Genomic DNA, 6,356 nt, shown 5'->3' with positions numbered 1-6,356 from the left:
GCGGGACTTTACCTTCAATCTTAATGAATAGTCTACTCCTGCTTCTTGCTTTTAAGTTCACTTTTAAATAATTTGGATTACTGTGTAGTCCCTGTCATATTCTCAGACACCATTGCCACCAGCATGTGGCTTTCTGGTTTGAGTAGTTCACTACCATCAATCCTCCTCTCTCTATAAGAGCTTCGGGCCTCTCTAATTATCTATTGTAACGGATAGACCACTGATGTGACTAAACAGAAAATGCACTTTTCTTACAATAGTAAGGTAGCTTATAGCATGTTATCAATCAGTATTGTTTACATCGACTTGCTAGCCATGATGACTGAGGACTACCAGGACCTGGACAGAATACATCTGCTCCCTCTATGTCAGAAGGTCTGGTTCCAAGTACCACCTGCTCCAGAGATCTGTAATGCTATCGCTGAACAGGCTGAGTAGAAAAAACATAAGTTGTGCTATGACACATAGCTGGACCAGGTAGGTCAAGCCTGTCTGAATTTTATCTTTATTTAACCTATTTTCTAATAGAAATGGAGCAGGTGGAACTTGAACCCACACGTCCCAGTCCAGGGATAGAGACATTATTACTGCACTACAAGAGGGCTCTTGGCCTGACTGAACAGGGTGATTGGAAAATATCAACATCTGCTCCTTTCGGATGCTCATGGCAGAGCTCAACAGTCTCAACCCGAAGACTGTTTGATATCATCAGATTAGAGGGAACTCGATACAGCTCAACATTAATTCGTTCAGAATCATTCTCTTATACATCAGTCCCCTATCAAACAAACCTTCTGCTCAGTACACTCCTGTGAGTTCTCTGAGCTCCTCGAAGTCCATTTTCTTGAGCCTCCTTGATATGCCATTGGCAGCAGTTTCTTTACCTGACCCGGTCTCGAAGTTCTGAAATTCCACCCTTAAACATGTCCATCTACCTCACTGGCCCCGGTGTTAAACTTTGTTCAAATTAAAATTTGCCTCTGTTAAATTTTGCATCTGATCCACCCTTGGGATATTTAATGACATTAAAGCTTCTATATAATTGCATGTTATGATTATGTCGTCTCTATCGGGCGAGAAGGACTTCTACAACAACAACTGACATGTACATAACACACCAAGACGAATTTGAGAAAAAAAGGTCCCAAACATCACAGAGGCCGTGTAAAAAAAAACTCCGATAGAGTACACATCAAAAAATGTAACCTTCTTGGCTGTAAAACACGTTGGAATTTTCTGGAGGTGGTTATAGGTGCTATAGAAATGCAAGTCTGATTCCCTCGCAATGAACAGCTCGCCGTTCCTGCTCCCTGTCACTCAACCGGTTGACCCCGCCTCCTCCAGGCCACGTCAGGGCCCGCCTCCACCACCCATGCCTGTCACTCAGATGAACCGACCCCGCCCTTAGGCACTAAGCACCGCCCACCGCATTGTCTCAGATGTAAAGACGGCAGCAAAATGACGTTGCAAGTGCTGTGATGGCCGAGTGGTTAAGGCGTTGGACTTGAAATCCAATGGGGTCTCCCCGCGCAGGTTCGAACCCTGCTCGCAGCGATAAACGTTTTGTGTTTGAACTAAAACCCTGCAATAATTCACCAGAAACTGTTTTCACCTTTCCTGTTTAAATTAAACTTCAGTCATTGTGGTTCTAATCGTTCCTCAGTGCTGGAAATGCATGGATTTATTTGTCACATGATAGCAATTGTGAATTTTTTATATCGATATTTGATTTTTATGTTTTTTATATTTATATTGTCACCTGATATTAACTGTGTAATTTTTATACGACTAATTGCTATTTACATTGATATTTTATGTTGATATATTATTTTGATAATTATTGATGATTATTTTTCTGTTCATATTTCATTCTTACATTGATGTTTGAAACTGATTGAAAATTAACTTTTTGGAAATAAAAGGCACAGAGATTAATGATTAATGGGAATGGTGCCACTTCTGAATTTTTAGGGTGTACTGACCCCACCCCCTCAGATGGGTGTACATAGCTCTTGCAGCACTATTTAAAACAGTAAGAGGAGCCCTCACCAGTGACCTGAGGTTGACATTTAGCCCTCAACTAGTATCACTAAAAATAGTCTTCAAAAAAATCAGTAACTGTCTTGTGGGATCTTGCTGTGGACAAATTGGCTGATACATTTCCTCCATTACAACAACAAATGCACTTCAAATACAAATGGTTCATCGGCTGTAAGACCCTGTGATGGGGTGACCTGAGATGGTGCTAGACACATATACCTTCGCTAATTGTGATGTGATGACATCTTATAGACAGGAGTTTTGACTCGTTACCTAATTAGAGCTGGGCTGATCCCTGAGCTGGCAATTGAATGCAGAAGTCAAAGCAAAGACCCAACGTTCATTTGATCAAATTCAATGAAATTGTCCCTCTGTTAATTTTATGTACTGAATGAGAGAGTTCATGCCCCCTCTACTGGGCATTTTCTTACAGTGTTAGACTCAACCAGTACTGGGGACATTGCGAGAGTGTTAAAAACGACATGGTTTTCACCTGCACATCTGCTAATGTGGTATACTGTATCCGCTGTTCCCGTTGTGGCCTCCTCTACATCGGGGAAACCAAGCGGAGGCTTGGGGACCGCTTTGTGGAACACCTACACTCGGTTCGCAACAAACAACTGCACCTCCCACTCTGTGGACGACATGTCCATCCTGGGCCTCCTGCAGTGCCACAACGATGCTACCGGAAGGTTGCAGGAACAGCACGTCATATTTTGCTTGGGAACCCTGCAGCCCAATGGTATCAATGTGGACTTCACAAGCTTCAAAATCTCCCCTCCCTCGACCGCATCCCAAAACCATCCCAGCTCGTACCCGCCTCCCTAACCTATCCTCCCACCTATCCCCTCCTCCCCCCTTAAGCCCCACCCCCATCTCCTACCTACTAGCCTCATCCTGCCCCCTTGACCTGTCCATCCTCCCTGGACCGACCTATCCCCTCCCTAACTCCCCACCTACACTCACCTTTACTGGCTCCAACCCCGCCTCCTTGACCTGTCTGTCTCTTCTTCACCTATCTTCTCCTTTATCCATCTTCTATCCACCTCCCCCTTTCTCCCTATTTATTTCAGAATCCCCTTCCCCTCCCCCATTTCTGAAGAAGGGTCTAGACCCGAAACGTCAGCCTTCCTGCTCCTCTGATGCTGCTTGGCCTGCTGTGTTCATCCAGCTCTACACCTTGTTGTCTCATGGTTAGGGACTCTTGTGGCACTGTGGTAGTATCCCTACCTCTAGTTAGGTTCAAATCTCACCTGCTCCAGAGGTATGCAATAAAGTGTCTGAATAGGTTGATCAGGAAACAGTTCTTTTTTTAGAAAAATAAAGCCATGATTACAAAACATTTGGAAAGTATTAACTGGATTTGACAAAGCCAGCCTGACTTGATAAAAGGCGAATCATGCTGAACAAATCTACTGGAGATTTTTTGAAGATGTATCTGATAGAACAGATAAAGGAGAACCAGTGGATGTGGTGTATTTGGATTTTCAGAAGGATTTTGATCAGGTCCCTCCTTCATAAGAGGTTAGTGGGCAAAATTAAAGCACATAGGGTAGAGAATTGGCATATATTGAGAATTGTTTAATGGACAGGAGACAGGAAAACATAAGAACTAAGAACAGGAATAAGTTATTCAGTCCCCCGAGCCTGCTTTGCAACTTCATATGATCACAGCTGATCTCATCTTGGCCCCAACTCTATGTTCCTGTCTGCTGCCCCTAAACTTTTAACCTGTAAATCTATCCATCTCTGCCATAGAGTCATAGAGATATACAACATGGAAACAGACTCTTTAGCCCATCCTGTCCATGCCAACCAGATATCCTATATTAATCTAGTCCCATTTGCCAGCATTTGGCCCATATCCCTCTAAACCCTTCCTATTCATATAACCATCAGATGCCTTTTAAATGTTGTAATTGTACCAATCCCCACCACTTTCCCTTGCAGCTCATTCCATAAACGCACCATCTTCTGCGTGAAAAAGTTGCCCCTCAGGTCCCTTTTAAATCTTTCCCTTCTCATCTTAAGCCTATACCCTTTAGTTTTGGACTCCACCACCATGGGGAAAAGACCTTGCCTATTTACCGTATCCATGCCCCACATGATTTTATAAATCTCTATATGGTCACCCCTCAGCATCTGACGTTCCAGGAAAAATAGCCCCAGTCTATTCAGCCTCTCCCTATAGCTCAAACCTTCCAACCCTGGCAACATCCTTGTAAATTATTCCTGAACCATTTCAAGTTTCACAATATCCTTCCTATAGCAGGGAGACCAGAACTGAATGCAGTATTCCAAGAGTGGCCTACCCAATGTCTTCCCAACTCCTATACTCAATGCACTGACCCATAAAGACAAGCATACCGAACGCCTTCTTCACTGTCCTATCTACCTGCGACTCCACTTTCACAGAACTACAAACCTGCACTCCAAGGCCTCTTTGTTCAGCAACGCTACCCAGGATGTTACCATTAAGTGTGTAAGTCCTGCCCTGATTTGCCTTTTCAAAATGCAGCACCTTACATTTACCTAAATTAAACTCCATCTGCCGCTCCTCAGTCCATTGGCCCATCTGATCAAGATCCTGGTGTACTCTGAGGTAACCTTCTTCACTGTCCACTGCACCTCCAATTTTGGTGTCATCTGCAAACTTATGAACCATACCTTCTATGTTCACATCCAAATCATTTATATAAACGATAAAAAGCAGTGGACTCAGCACCGATCCTTGTGGCACACCACTGGTCACAGGCCTCCAGTCTGAAAAGCAACCTTCCACCACCACCCTCTGTCTTCTACTATGGAGCTAGTTCTATATCCAAATAGCTAGTTCTCCCTCTATTCTGTGTCATCTAGCCTTGCTAACCAGTCTACCATGAGGAACCTTGTCGAACACTTTACTGAAATCCATACAGATCATGTCCACTGCTCTGCCCTCATCAATCCTCTTCGTTACTTGTTCAAAAAACTCAATTAAGTTAGTGAGACACAGTTTCCCACACACAAAGCCATGTTGACTATCCCTAATCAATCCTTGCCTTTCCAAACACATGTAAATCCTGTCCCTCAGGATTCCCCTAAATTTATTCAGACTCCCGGTGTCCACCACGCTCTAGGGTAGTAAATTCCATAGACTCACAATCCTTTCAGAGAAGCAGGAGACAGAGGGTGGTGGTAGAGGGTTGTTGTTCAGACAACAGGCCTGTGATCTGCGGTGTGTCACAAGGATTGGTGCTGGGTCCACTGTTATTCATGATTTATGTAAATGATTAGGATAGTTAGACTGAATTTTAATTATTAAAGGAATCAGAGGTTGTGGGGAAATGGCAGGGAAGTGGAGTGGAGGATTATCAGATTTGACATGATGTCATTGAATGACAGAGCAGACTCATTGGGCTGTGTAGCCTACATCTACTCCTTTTTCTCATTCATTCATGGGGTACGGCCACCACTGACTATAGCCAGCATTTATTGGCCATCCCTAATTCCCAGAGGGCACTTAAGAGTCATCCACATTGCTGTGAAATGCTGTTTCACCTGGAAAGACTGCTTAGGCCTTTGGATGGTGAGCAGGGAGGAAGTGAAGGGTCGGGTGTTGCACCTTCTGCAGTTACAAGGAAGGTGCCGTGAGAACATTGGAGGCAGTGGGGGGGAGATCTCCTGAGGTAATGAGATCAGTGACAGTCCTAGCAACGATGACTTGATGTTTGTATGTGGGATCATGGTCCAGGGACAGGTAGGAGGAAGTGTCCGAGAGATGGCATTGAGCCTCTGCAAGGTAAAGATCAGAGCTCCAGACTACAATAGCACCACCTTATCAACTGGTTTGATAACAAAGTTAGGGTTGGACCTGAGAGAGCAAGGTGCAGCAATTTCAGGGGACCGGACATTGATGCGGATCTGGAGTCACATGTAGGCCAGACCATTTAAGGATGGCAGATTTCCTTCCTTAAAGGACATTAGTGAGCTAGATAGGGTTTTCCCTGACAATGGTTTCATGATCATTAGAATCTTAATACCAGATTTTTTTAATATTGAATTCAAATTCCACCATCTGCCATGGTGATGTCCTTTCTCCCAGGCCATTACCTGGATATCCAGATTAATAGGCTAGTGATAATACCAATAGGCTATCATCTCCCAGTCTCATGGTCTTGTGGTTTTGACCCTTATGTCAATAGAAATAGTTTCATGCTATCTGCTCTGTTCAGATCCCTTGTGATTTTTAACACCTCATTCAAATTTCACTTAACATTCTCTGCACTGAGGAGAACTGCTCCAATCTCCACACTTCGCCAATGTATCGATGTAAC

The 6,356-nt window shown here is 43.9% G+C and overlaps 1 non-coding gene across 1 annotated transcript; it reads left to right on the top strand.

The window, feature by feature from the left end:
* Positions 1 to 1,472: 1,472 nt before the first annotated feature.
* trnas-uga lies at positions 1,473 to 1,554 on the top strand. Its single transcript has one exon. It is a non-coding gene; the product is annotated as a tRNA-Ser (tRNA).
* The last annotated feature ends 4,802 nt before the right edge of the window (positions 1,555 to 6,356 follow it).

This window comes from Rhincodon typus, unplaced genomic scaffold, assembly GCF_021869965.1.
Source record: "Rhincodon typus isolate 14 unplaced genomic scaffold, sRhiTyp1.1 hic_rhity00010029, whole genome shotgun sequence".
Taxonomy (NCBI): domain Eukaryota; kingdom Metazoa; phylum Chordata; class Chondrichthyes; order Orectolobiformes; family Rhincodontidae; genus Rhincodon; species Rhincodon typus.
This window is presented reverse-complemented; position numbering and strand designations above follow the sequence as displayed.